The following is a 15,236-nucleotide window of genomic DNA, read 5'->3' as shown; positions in this document are numbered from 1 at the left end:
ACTCTCACATCCTGCCTTATTTATGTAGGGAATGTGTTATCCTGTGCAAGTCACTCAACTTTTCAGTGTCCTTAGGTAGTTCTCTGAACCTAAAAATTGCAGTGAAGTTGTCAATCTGAGTTAGTTAAAGAAAGTTCCAGTTTCCTGAACCAATAAAATAGCAATAATAATGCATGAAAAAGAATACATATGATACTACCCACACACACCCTAATAAGTAGTCATTAACATACATATTTCATTTTACATTATTTTTGTTTTTGGAGGCAGTTGGGGTCAAGTGACTCGTCCAGGATCACACAGCTAGTAAGTGTCTGAGGCCAGATTTGAACTCAGGTTCTGCCCCCAGGGCTGCTATTTTATCCATTTACATATTTTAACAAGATGTTTAGAATATAAACTCCCAAACAGTAGGGATTATCTCTCTTACACCATACAATTTGAGCACCATGACAAAGGTCACAGGCACTTAATATTATTTAATTATGAGGGTTAATTTAAGTTTTACTATTCACTGGAATGTTTATTAGCTTGTACAGGATACCAAAGCACCCTCAGTTTCTGGAAGAATGGTCAGAATAATGAATTTGTGAAAAGTAGCAACCATGGATGCATTTACCTGAAGCAGAACATGAATTTGTTGGACTAAAAGAGCAGATGTGAGACACTAGACAGTCCATCAGGCAATAAAATGATCATGTTTTTATACAATGTATCAGTCACTGTGCTAACATTAGGGATACAAAGAGAGGTAAAACACAGACCCTGCTCTCAAGGACTTCGTAGTCTAATAGAGAGATGACATACAAACAACTGTATCCAAACATGATACAGACAGAATAAACCGAAGACAATCAGCAAAAGCAAGACACTAGTGTTAAGGGGGATAAGGAGAAAAGCTTCTTGTAAAAGGTGGGATTTTATGTCCCCTCAGATCTTTCCATGGAATAAGGTTCAGATTTAATATCTAGAGTGTGAGGGTTCGGCAAAGAGAAAAATCAACAAATAAAGAGAACAAAATCTCTCAAAATAAAAATGCTGCAGTGGCATCACCCTCACCTTGATATTACTCAGCCATAATACACTTGATATGACACTGTGATATAGCCTAGTTTTATGGTTTCTATAGGGGACTGAATTGGATGCTACTTTCTCTGTCAGTCATCATCATTACTCTGTATTCTCATAACTCATAGAATATCAGAACTTGCAGGGACCTTTGAGATCCTCTAGTCTAATGACCTACTCAGTATTCCTGACAAATGGTCATCCAACTTCTTCTTCTTCCTCCTCCTTCTCTTCTTTTTCTTTTTCATCTTTTTTCTATATAATAATGCAATAAAATAAACACTTATTAAACCCTTATGATGTTCCAGGCTATGTACCAAGTGCTGAAGATACGAAAAGAAAAAAGAGTCTCTGCCCTCAAAGAGCTTATAATCTAATGGAGGAAGACAATACACAAGAGGAAGCTGAAAATAGAGGGGTGCTGCCAGAGGGTACCTGGAATTGGTGAAGTTGAGACTAGAAGAACAGTTGGTAAGAAATGAAGAGATGACTGGAAATTCTGAGCTATCTATGAAGAGTGGGAGAAGTTTGTTCTTTGCCCTCCAGTCCTTCAAGAGAAAAAGGTAGATGCAACTAAAGAAGCATTGAACAATAAAGCTGAAGTAATCTCCATGATGGTGAGATTTCTGGTGACAAGCTTTTCCTGGGAGAGGAGGGAAGGAGAGAAGCATGATGTTGAGTCAAAATCAAAGAAAGTAGCTGGTAGGCAGTGAAGAGGTGGCTGGAAACTCTCAGCCATCCGTAAATAGAGGTTTAGGGAGTTATTTGCTCTGCACTCCAGCCCTCCAATCAGAAGGCTAGAGGCAACTGAAGATAAAGACCAGGTGTTGAGTACCAAGATGAAGCAATCTCCTTGATAATGAGATACTATCTGACAAGCAACTGTTGTATTCCTATCACCTAGAACAGTGCTTTCAACATGATAAGTGCTTCGTGGGATCATGGGTTTATATCTGGAAAGGATCTTTCATGTCACCTAATCCTTCACTGTATAGAACCAGATAAAATTTGAAATGACTTGTCCAAGGTCTTACAGACAATAATGGAAATTGGATTTGAATTCAAGACTCCAAAGTAAGTACTCTTTCCACTATACTATGTTGTCTCTGAGTTTTTAATTGAATTGAATTTAAAATTAAGAGTTTCATATCCCAGTTTCTAATGTTAAAGAAACAGACAATGCAAACATTAGTTAATAGGAACACATTGTTATGTATTCGTCCAGTGATATGACAGGTTCTAATGACCAAACATATAGTTTTGTTAATCTAAGATCATATCTTTTATAAAATCATTAGGGGACATGATCCCCAAGGTGGTGATAGGGTATAGCCACCTTCCCAAATAAAATGCAGAAATGAGAAACAGAGGAAGATTGGACAAAGATTTTTCCATGTAAAAGGATAGAGACTGGGAATGGGGGGAGGAGTGGATCATCCAGTCAGAGAAATATCCTTTTTTTTTTAAAAGTTTTCCTCTCTCTGCAAATCATTCCAGAGAAAGAAGGCCAAGGTTCTTTTCTTATCTTTTCTCTTTTCTCCTTTTCTTCCTTTCTCCCTTCTTTCTTCCTTCCTTCTGTCCTCTCTCTGTTTCTCTCTCTCTTTCTTTCTTTCTTCGTTCCTTTCTTTCTTTTCTGCCTTTGTACCTGAGGAATTAACCTTAATTATCATCAAAGCTGTACTCTTACAGATTAGGTACAGTGTTACAAATAATGAATAATAATATATAGCATTAGAACATCTGTGACAGAATATGAGAAGGTCGAGGGTTCTTGTATAGCCCTTTTTTCTTTCAGTATCATTTATCCATTTTATTTCATGTTTTTACATGTAGGTTGATGTTTTTTCATATTTAGTGAGTTTAGGGAAATTTGGGAACAAAATAGAGCCATTTTTAGTTCATCTGCACAGGAGAAAATTACTTAATTTATTTGCACATGAATAACTCAAAAACAGAAGAACTTCAAAATGTCAAATTTCACTCCCCCAAAGTGAAGACTGAGATTGCTTTGATAAATTCCTAAAAAGGATGTGCAAGGCAATGAAGGAGAGAGGGAGGAATCTCTTTTTTTCTGAGGAAAAAAAGTTAAAAATTTAGATTCTGTGACTTTGACACTTGGGAACTTCATACAATATAACTTTATTTCCATACTACAGATTTAGATTTTGAATATAGAGGAATTACCACAATTTAAAAACCATGGACAGCTCCAGGACATTTCAGCCAGAGTTGAGAGCCTTCCCAGAAGGCAAAATGACAGGTGTCTTAAAGTGTGTCTCAGGCATCTGTTTTGACCTAATCACAGATCATTTCTAGATGCCAATTCTCTAGTAATTTCTATTCCTTGAAAATACTTGCAATTGATTATATTTAATAACTGCTTTATTAAAGGGCTAATGATTGATACTTAAGCAGTGAGACACCAAACAAGAAAGATGGTTTTAATGTCTGGGGAAAAATCGGATCTAAGTGGAGTTCCTAAGCAAAGGCTAATTCTTACTGAAGTGAAATTGAGCATCTGGGTCAAAAAGAATTGAAGCAACCCCAGGACCCTTTTTTTTCCTCCCCAGGCTGGAATCCTTATGAAGTGGAGCAACTTGAGGTTACTAGATAAATGGCTGCCAACAATTAATTGTTGGGTTTGCTGTTGATCCTTCCCCACTCCCAAGTTCCACACAAACATTGCCCAAATACTGTTTGACTAAGTATATATTTGGCAGATTTTTTCTTAAAAACAGACAAAGGGACCTCTAAGGTTGTGCTTTACCTATCTCTTTCTCTAGACATGCTAATGTGCTTGTCCTCCCCATTTTGATATCCTTCTCATTTATTCCACTGTTTTTTGTTCATCCTTTCTTCCTGTTTCCAGTATGCTCCTTTCCCCCCCTGCAGCAATCCATATTCATTAAAATTCATTTCTTTGGAGAGAACCAACCCTGATTAATCCCAAACATTTGCTTAATGCTCCCTGGAGACACACACACACACACACACACACACACACATTTCATTCTGCATTATTTGTATCTCCTTAGCTAATGTTTTATCACAACATTGACATCCTTTCTATGTCTCCTGACCCCCAGATTAAGTGCCCTTAGAATTCTGCATCTATGGCACCTGAAGTTACTGCACTGTTACACTTTTTATCTCTTGAAATCCAAATTACAAAGCCTTGAAAGGCAAGGACACTGCCTTCTATTTCTTTCTTTTTCAAATTCCCTAAGAACACTAAGCAGTTGGCATACAACTGGTACTTAATAATGTGCTATGTTGCTTCACTGACTGATAGAGAACCTGTCTTTTAAGTATCTTCCTGGAGGAATGAGAGGGATCCACAATGATCCATATCTAATCTATCTTTATCTCTACCTATACCTATTTCTATATCATCTACCTACCTACCTATCTATCTATCTATCTATCTATCTATCTATCTATCTATCTATCCATCTATCCCTCCATGTCAGATATTATCAGTATCTATCATTTCCTTTTTGGGGTAAATTTAAGTCCTTGAAATTGTTCCCCCAGAAAAGGACATGAATAAATGTTATGAATATTTCACACAATTCACAATTTCATGATATATGGCATTATTATAAAAATGACTTATACAAGCATAGAAAATGCCTGTATTGTGGCCAGAAACTGTCTTGATAGGAATTGTATTAGTGACCCTCTTTATCTCTTCAGTCACCAAAAGAGAAATGTTACAGGCCAAAAGAAACTCAATGTCATAATTCCTTTTGTTCTAACAGGTAAGTCAATTTTCTCTCTCCTGCACTTCAAATGTCCCACTCTATTTAAACCTATGATGTGTTTCATTTTTTTGTGGTGCTAATAGCAATAGTAGAATTATATTAATCACCTACAGTGATTAAACACCTACAGTGTCTGCTGCTACATCAAAATGCAAGGGAATGGCCTGTAGTACTCTGGATTTACAGCCATAAAATAGCTAGAAAGGTTTTCTCCTCTTATTCTTTGTCACTGAAGTCCTTAGAGAGAAGAGTGCTCTGTCCAGGGTCTGATCCCATGTCTCAGACTCCCCCTTCACCAGATTCCACAGGGCCTTCCTAATAATTCCTGGATGTCAAGGATAGGATTCTATTCATCTTTGCCTGGAAAGTTGACCTAATGATGTCTAGTTTTCCAAGGGGCACACTCAGGCCCTGGAGATGCTGCTGAGCGTTCTGATTTATCTGGCTCACAAATGGAAGCCTAAGAGTGGTAGTCAGGAGCTGGGGTTGACCAAATTGGGATAAGAAGGGAATAAGAACCCTTGACATCTTCCTTTGCATTTTATTCCTTCAATGGAGTAGGCCCCTACAGATAGAAGAACGAAACAGGAGCCACTTTGAGTTTCCACCAGGGGTCCTACCAAGCCCAGGATCACTTCCTCAAAAATCTAAGTGACCTCTTCAACAGGCTGTGGGGCCTTGCTATGATGTCTCCTGGTGACACCCTGAATGAATAAAGAGCCCTCTGGGTTTTGCTTCTGTTGGTATTTATACTGCTGGACTCCACTAATATCTTTGTCAGGGGTGGGCCGGTAGTAGTGAAAAGAAACTTTCTTCATAGTTTCTTAAAATGTGCTATACATACTGGAAGAGGTGACATGGGCCTGCTTCACAAATTCCTGGTGGGCCCAACAGTTTATCAACAATGGAAACCTCTTTCTAAGACACATGAACATCAAATTGTGGCCTTCAAGAGTGAAATTTGGGGCCTACCTGCAAAAGTCACACTTCTTTGAAGGGATGACCAGGTGGTCAGGCAGGAAACCATTCTCCAGGAGCCTTTGGACTTTGAGGATCTTCTGGTCAATGGCTGAATTCAGGAATGTCAGTGGAGATGGATGTACACACTTAGTAATGACAAGTCCTGATCCTCTTCTCCTCTCAGCCTTCTTTTTCATTATTAAATTTTATTTTTAATTTATGGAACAAAACAAACATTTCCATAACATAGTACAGTAAAAAATATTACACAAGAAACTGAAAATTTACTAAGAACAATTTGCTATTCCTTTCAAATATACAACAAAATTATCATGTAAATTTAATTTTTTTCCTTCCCTCCTCCCTTCCTGCCCTAGATATGGCTACCATTAGACTATTAGACTTTATAATTTGGGTATTTACAATAATCAAAATAACCTATTCATTTGACATGAGAATATATTTGTAAAGTTCTTATCTCAGTTTCTGGTAAATAGTAGGCACTAAATCAAAGCTAATTCTTTCACATGACTGAGAGGATAGATTCATGATATTTTTGTAGCTGTTCTGACTTGTCTTGGTTAGAGGTCATTGATACCCTGTGTATGTATCTCAAATGTTTATGTTATCCACCTCCAGACCCAGAAGCCTGCTTACTACATTACCTGCTTCTTCCAATTTCGCAGAGAAGATTGATTATCACTATATTAGCTAACATTAGCTCCAATTTTGGCCCCAAGTAATTTTTTCACCTCCACCAATGCTAGACCACATTCTGATCACTGGATTGACTCCTACCCTATTAAGATGAGAGTCTGCTTTTATCTTCCACATCTTTGAAACTGTCTATTGTTCTGAGGTTATACTGGCTATAGATTCTGAGAGTTGGCAAAGAACTTTGAAGTAGTCTAGGGCTTAGGCTCATAGGCTCATGTGTTTAGAGCTGGAAGGGAGCTCAGACATTAGGTAGCTCAACCCACTTATTCTATGGGTGAAGAAACAGGGGTACAGTTTAACTGTAAGCTATGGTTTTTTAAAGACATAAACTTAAAAGGATAACTATAAGGACATATATGAACTTGAAAATAACACCAACACATGCATGAAAAAACAGGCTGTGCTCAATTCAGGAAGGCATTCATTTTTATGTCATTAGAGTAAATGTTAAAGAGTAGATTCTCAAATTTTGGATGAGATTTTAATGAGCTTGAAACTTCACAGGCATTCTGGTTCCATATGATTTGTCATTCTTATTTTGTGTCATTCTTGAGTTTGTGTGTGTTTTATCTATAATGAATCCTCTTGGCCAAAGATTTCTTGGCAATCTCTTGTTCCTTGACCTCTTGCTGATACTCTAACTCCATATCACTCGTTCTCGCTTCACTTGTTTCCAGAATCAGCCTTAGCTCTCTAATCTGCCATTTTAATGATTCATGAACCATCACCCTCGAATCCCTTGCTCCCTTGACTTCCTGGCATTACTGACCTCTTAATCCTCATCTTGGAGTAGCTTCCTTCATTTATTTTCTCTACTTCTCCTCCAAGGCTGTGAACTGCCCCTAGAGAAAGCTACAAAATTGAGTTGATTTTTATCCAGAACAAATTTATGGTGCATGACTGAGCATGGCTCACATTGTGGTTGCTCAGCAGTCTTGCTTCTTTTCTTTTATTAACTTCTATATCATTGGCCAGAAGTAACTGTTCCAAACTTTTTCCTCTCTTTTCAAGTCCCTACGCCCCTAATATTTGCAGTCAATCAATCCGTCAATGAGTATTTAGTAAGCATCTAGTAAGTGCCACGCACTGGGGTTGGTGCCAGGACATACAAAGCCAGTGGATGACTCATTCTTCTCTTATACTGAGAAGATCTAAGCCATCTCATCAGTATGCCCAGTTTGTATACTTTTAGAAACTTTTTTGAACTTACCACCTATTCTCTTCTCCTTTTCTCCAAAAATCAAGGAAAAAAAAACCAACTTTTCTTCTTGAGAAATTTTTTGTCTTTCCTTGTGCCTTTAATCCCACACATTCCCTCTCCTCTCCTATAGACCCTTGCATCAATAATCATTTTTCTTTTTTTACGTATCTCCATTATCTTCCTCTTCATTGTTTTTTTTCCAACTACTAACATTATGTCCAGATATTCCTAAAAGTCATCCCTTTGTCCTTATACACCATCCACCTGTCTAGCTAACCTAATATTTCTTTCCTTCCCACAAAAACATTGTCCCTGTCCAATATCTCCCCTTCATCATGATCTACTCTTATCTGCCCCCAAGAAATCTGGTTTTCTCATCCTACATTGTACTGAAACTTTTTCCAAAAGCAACTAATATCTTCTTAATTATCAAATTCAAAGGCATTTTGAATGTGCTCCTTGACCATTATGTAGCAATTGACATTGTTAAATACCTCCTGTTATTTGATAGTCCCCATCCCTTGAATCCCATGAACTTCTGTATATGTTCTCTTTCTAAAGTGGCATAGGAGTTAGAGGGGTTAATATGGAATTAGGAAGATTTCAGTTTAAATTTGACCTCAGATACTTCCTGACTATGTGATCCTGGGCAAGTCACTTAACTTTTATGTCTCAGTTTCCTCATGTGTAAAATAGGGAGAAAGATAGTGTATATCTCCCAGGGTTGTTATGAGATATAAATATCTTATGTTTGAGATAAGATCAGTGAAGAAGATCACAGGATGACAGACTTACAGCTGGAAGGGGCATCTACATCTACTCCAAACCTCTCCTTTTAGAAATGGGGAAACAGAAGCAAAAGAATGTGAAGTGAATGACTTGCCAAGGTCACACTAGTAAGGGGCAGAGCCAGGATTCAGACTTAGGTACTTTGATACCAAATAAAATACTCTTCCCTTTTCCAAAAATATATGAGAGGTAATGGAGAGGAAAGACTCAAAGATAATGCCAAAGATGGAATGCTAGATGAATGGTGGTACTACCATCAGGAGGGGCAAGTGAATTGAGGATAATGTTACCTGGCATTTTTGTATCACTTTAAGACTTACAGAACACTACAAATACCCTAACTTTAAGCATACAGGTCTGAATTCATCAGAGGATGACTAGACTTCATATTCCTAAGCCATCTCCTCCTTCCCATTAGAGTTCCCCTTCCCTCAGTGCATTGATTTCTGTTGATGAGTTACGTAGGTCATTTTATAAATTAATTTGAGCTAAGGTTGTAATGACTAGTAACACCTGTTTCCTCTTACACAAATATTTCTATTTTAGTAGTGAATATTTACAAGGACAATACATTAACTCAAAGCAATGAGTCTAGGTGAGGTGACCTTTCATTGTAGTCCTCAAATTTTACCTTATAAGTAGACACCATTTCTGTTTTACAGTCACCGTTTTGGGTCTAACTGTACAGAAGAAAGCCTCCTGGGTAGAATCATCTCAGTTTCCATTAGGTATGGGGAAGATGGGAAAAAAAAATCTTAGATCTGGATACTTCTAATTTCAAAAATCACATATATAGATATATATGTATTTTATGTATATATAATTACCTTATAATTAGAAACTACTTAATAATAAGTAGCTAAATGTTGTTGTAGAATATAGTGTGCTAGAATTGGAGTTAGAAAGAACTGAGTTCACATCCTGTCTCAGACTGCTGCATGACCCTAGGCAAGTCACAAGCCTTAGATTTTTCATCTGTAAAATGGGGGTAATAATGGCATCTCCCTCACAGGGTTGTTGTGAGGATAGAATGAGATGACTGAAATTTGTAAACCTGAAAGTATGACACAAAAGCTAGTGATTATCATTTTGTCTTCTCAACTTCTTACATTTGATATTTTAACAAACCGCTTTATTTTTTGATTAACTTACTGATTTATGTAGTAACAGTCAAATAAAATTCTCTCATCACCTCTAAAATAATCAAAGGGTTATTGTGAGGAACCGATGAAATAAAAATTACAAAATGCTTAGCACAATGCCTGGTATATAACAAACACTATTAAACATCAAATATTATTATTAGTTATTACAATCTGAAATTCTGTGGTGCTTTTCTGATTCATTTATCATTGAAAGACCTTTAAATAGCACAGTGTTGGTTAGATTCTGGAAGAGCTGAGTTCCCATCCTGACTCAGACACTTAGTAGCTGTGTGATGCCAGTCACTTGGCCTATGCCTCAGTTTTCTTATTTATGTATTGAGCATAAGAGCACTACATCCCAGGGTTGTTATAACAATCATATCAGGTAACATACGTCAAGGACCTTACAAACCTTGAAACACTATATAGATGCAAGTTATTATTATAACTCTATGGTATTCTTTCTTCTGTTTCCTAGAGATTATAATTCAAAGGAAGAGCTAAGGTCAAATATTTATTTTTTCTTTGCCTAATTTCCTTTCTCCTCTGATTGTGAATAGTCAAACCTCTCTGTGCCTTCTGTGTTTAAAAAAAAAGCATACTTATTTCTACTAGCCTCTGCAACGATATTTTGAGAGCTCACGTCTATAGGGAGGGAACTGTTCCATTAAAGGTGATGGAGGTTTTAAACTAGGGGCAGAGAGGACTCACAGTCTACAAAGTAGCCCTTATAGTATTTGAGATCCTAAAGTGTAGAAGAGGGATTGGGCCTATGCCATGTAGTCTGATAGACTTACTCTTTTTTTCCCTGAAGCTAAATTGAGAAACACAATGGGTGGGAGTTCCAGAGGTAAATTTAGTCTTGATATCAGGGGAATCTTCCTAGCAATTAGTGCTATCAAAAGTGGGACAGACTGTTTCAGAAATAAAGGAAGTTTGCCCTTTAGGGACATCTCCTGAAGGACCATTTATTGTAAAAAGAATTCTTTTTCAACAGTGATCTGGGACCAGATGCCATTGATGTGCCTTCTAGCTAAAATTCTATGATTCCCTAAAAAGTCTGTCGATTGAACCTAAACTGGGAAAAAACTAGTCTTTGAATGTCTGTCTTCTTGTATCTTTGATGACATGTCAGTTAGTAACAGGAGAATCATAGATGTATATTATTTAACTTCTGTGAATACTCAATTTTTTTATAATTGCTCTACCTTTTGAAATAGGGAAACAGTCTAATAAAGGTTAGCCAATTTCCTGGCCTTTCCCATCTATGACTACATAATGCAGAATACATTGGAGTGACCTCCAAAAAGTCCTACAAAAGTCCAAGGCCATAAGTTCATTTGTCTGCCTGAAATAAGAGAGCCAAATGTTAGTCATTAAATCGGTATAGAGTGTGGAGAGGCCTGATGGTTTTTTTTGTTTAGCTGAAAGTAAAGTTTTTAAAAAAGTTTTTGATAAGAAGTCCCATAAAATCCAGCAAGATGCAGAAAATGAAATATGATGTGTCAATATCTATTTATTATCTGTCTATTTCCAAATCAATTCTATATTTTGTTTTCAATATTGATTTTCTTTCAAGATATTATGCAATGGTTACTGAAATTTCTCAGTATATTAATGTGTCTTTTATTCACTTAAATGAGATTCAAAGGCAAGTGAAAGGAGAAACCAGAGTTACTCAATAATCAGAACATGAGAAATATTATCACTCATCTCTGGAAAAGATCTACTTACACTACAAGGAGCTGTTTAGAAGGTGCAATTCAAGGATCACATGGATGGAAGTTTACCTTCCTAATCCCAAGATTCTTACCTTTACCCTCATTCAGTGAGGGTAGTAAGTAAGTACACAGTAATCACTCATTAAAGACCTTTTGATGGACCGAGTGTTCTTGAGATCTCATTGAAGCTCCAGGATACCTAAAGCATTCTTTGAAACAGGAATTAGCAACAGCAATTTCTTTAGTATACATATGTTCTCAAGGCATTTCACGAAACACTTTATAGACAGTTAACTCAACCACACGTTATCTTGTGGTCATTAGTCACAAAGCATTGTGTAAGGGGATAAAAAGGGCAAAACAAAGCTGTTCTTGACTTAAATTAGGTGCTTACAGTCTAGTTGGGCTGAAGCCACTAGAGGACTCTGGAGGAAGTGACCAGTAGGACAGCTATCATCTAAAAGGACTGTCCCATTCTTTCCAGTTTCACTGTCACCAATCTAGATTACACTCCCATCGCCTCTCTATGATGGATTCTCATGAAAACATCCTTCCTGATTTATATGACATCTGTCACTCCTCTCTCTAGACCATCCTTTGGTGGCCAAAACAATCTTTCAAATTCGTAGGCATGGTCCCATCCCTCTCCTGCTCAAAAACTCTGGTTGCCTTTCCATTTCCTTGGAAAGAGAAACTCTACTAACACTCAAGACCCTCCCCACCCCAACATAACTTTCTAAACTTATCATGTCATTACTCTTCTCATATATATCCTCCAAATTGGCCTATCGTCCTGTAGCTCAATTTCATGGGACCTTCTCCTTTACTCTCTTTCATCTCAAGTCCCTGCTCCTGTAATAAATAATTTGAATCTGATTGTTCTTCTAGCAACAGGCCTTCCCAGTCACCATCTTCAACTACTGACAGCTTTCCTCTACTTTACAAATTAGCTCAGATGGCATCTTCTCCATGAAGCAATCATGTCTCATAAATCTCTTGGCCTGCAACTAATCTGAATTATGCTTATTTGTCCACAAGCTTCATGCCTATTCTGACTCTTCCCATTCTACCTTGAGGGTAGGCTTTTGAGGAATTAAGGAGAATTGTGAGGATAATGAAGGATAGATTTTTTTTTTTTGGTAATATAACAAAGATAGGAAGTTTTCTAAAGAAATTAAAAAATTACAATAGCTAGCGGACATATGCCTACTCTCATATCTCCATGACTCCTTAAAGAATTTTTGCAGATTTTTTTTTTTTAGTAGACCATATTTTCACAGCCACATGACTGAAAGGCAAAATGATTCTACTGTTTTATCTCTGATGATAACAAAAAGAAAGCATTTGACGCAACAGTATGAAAGACATTCCTAAATGCTCTCTTCCAACAAGTTGTATCAAGTGGCTGTTGCCATGTTATCCATGTTTCTCAAGGAGAAATGTCTTCAATGCAGGCATATCTTCGGCAGCTGAGGGAAAATATTCATGTCATTGTTTCCTCCCTCTGGTGTCGTACTTGGTACTCTCCTCAGGTAGCAAGGGGTCAGTGATTCAATAGCAAGGATGTCCCCTAATGAGGTCTTTCAGAGACAGCTTCAGCTGTAATTCTGATAACGTGCTTATTCCATGATTCTGGCCTCTCACTCTGGTATAAGAGCATGTTTTGAGAAGTCAGACATAAGAGGTAGACTTACTCCATGAGATTTTTGAAAAATGGAAGTGAGAAATATTGTGATAATTCGGCGTTGATTAAAACTTTAAATAAGTACTAGAAATTGAAATTGCATTAAAAAGTCTCATGTTTATGAATCTGTATCTCTGTCTATGTATCTATCTATCCATGTCTGTATCTATATAGAACTTTATGGTTTATAAAGCACTTTCCTGACAACCATTTGATGAAGTATTTTTAAAACATATTCATATGTTTTTAAAATATCTCATATATATCACATATATATCTCATATGTATATACATATGCATATATACACATATGCACACACGTGTATAAACATATATACACGCATATACATATATGGTATATACATATATTATATATACATATATGTGTATGTACATATACTGTGTGTGTTTACATATATGTGTGTGTATGTGACAAAAACAAAAGTTAGAGAGGGTAAGACCCTGACTTGATAAAGGATCAAAAAGTTAATGTCAGAGGAAGAATTCAAATTTACCTTTCCTGAATTTAAGTGCCACACTATTTCCGCTACACTCTTTTGCCAGTATTAAAAATGTGGCTTTCCTGGGATACAGTTATTAGTAAGCCTGGAGCTTATTATGAAGGTCTTGGCTAGAAATGTAGGGAACATAGGACAGGTCTCTTTCTGTGGAGAAAAGGGAAAGAAAATCTGGTATGACTTCCTGGTCAAAAGAGCCAATATTAGACAATACATGATCAAGGCTAAACTTTTGATTGAAATTCCAGGGTCATGGAAGAAGGGGCTAATAATACCTCATTGCCTCCTCCTCCTCTTTTGATGATCCTTATTTTTTCTCATTTTCCAAGCTATAGAGACATAACAGCTCAATGGGGCAGACCTGAACTGGGAGTCACCGTATGTGAGTTTGAATCCTGGTGCTGCCCTACACTACCTGGAAAGCCTTCAGTATGTCATTTTTCACTTGTCTGGAACACATGCCATGTAAATTTCATACCTCTTTTAGTACTATCACAATGGTGTGCAGGTAGTCAGCATTTAATTAATGTTTATTAAATTGTTCAAACGACAAAAAAGAGGGTGAGTCTGACATATGGAGAAAAAAGAGTTTTATTGGGAGTCACAGTTGAAATTGTTTCCATCCTTAATGGCAATATATGCAATCCAAATGATCTTGGGCAAGTCACGTGTGCACTAATTTGTTGACTGTTTTTAATCTTTAAAAGGATAGTCTTGCTCCACATGGCCATCAAAAGATAAACCAGATGATGTTCACAAAGAGATTGGGAGTTTATTGGGGGGGGGGGGAAGAATGGTATTAAAGTAAAGAACAACTCCCACTACAAAAAAAGTCTTGAGACCACCCATAAGGAACATGAATAGTGCAGTGATGTCAAGTTCAAAGGCAGAAGCTGACCCCAGGCTTTACACTCCTGACAGGAACACAATCTCAATGCCATTTCATCCATACTAATGATTAGAATGCTTTAATTAACCAAAAATAAATCAAAGTTGGATAAGTGCTAGCCTAATTAGACTGAAAATTAAAGGAAGATAAGTAGTAAACAGACATGAATAAAAACTACTGAACACAAGTTGATTAATTATCAAGAGAGTTTTTATTGCTTAGATAATGTTTTTAAATTTTGGGTACAGGGTATTAAAACCAAAATGTTCTAGTTGCCATAACAACATTATAATGCCTTTATTACATCACTTCTCAACACATCCTTTGGGATGTGACTGTATTATTTTACAGCTATGGTTACTAGGAGAATGCAGAGATCTTTCTCACATATAGTTAATGCAGTCTTTATTCTGGGAAAATACAATGTAGTTGTTTTCAGCTTCTGAAGAAGTACATGGTTAGATGACTAAAACTCTCTGGTGTGAAATCCCAGGGATGAAGAAAAGCCCAAAGAGTCAAATATGCTCATCATCTAAAGAAAAAGAAAGGAACTCTGGGAGAGGAGAAATCTCTATGTTTTCTTGAGATACAATTGCCTCTGGCATTAGAATTGTCAAGGATCTCTCTCTAGCCACATGTTATCTTCTATTTCTTTCTTAATGATCAGGAGATGTCATGATGGGTAAGACTGCCATGGAGCTAAATCATTAAATCTACCAGTAACTATTTTTTTGAGTAATTATTGTATACTAATTCTGGTGTTACACATTATGGCCAGTT

The sequence above is a fragment of the Notamacropus eugenii genome, chromosome 7 (assembly GCF_028372415.1).
Source record: "Notamacropus eugenii isolate mMacEug1 chromosome 7, mMacEug1.pri_v2, whole genome shotgun sequence".
In the NCBI taxonomy this organism is placed as follows: domain Eukaryota; kingdom Metazoa; phylum Chordata; class Mammalia; order Diprotodontia; family Macropodidae; genus Notamacropus; species Notamacropus eugenii.
The sequence above is the reverse complement of the archived record's forward strand: the minus strand, read 5'-3'. Positions refer to the sequence as shown.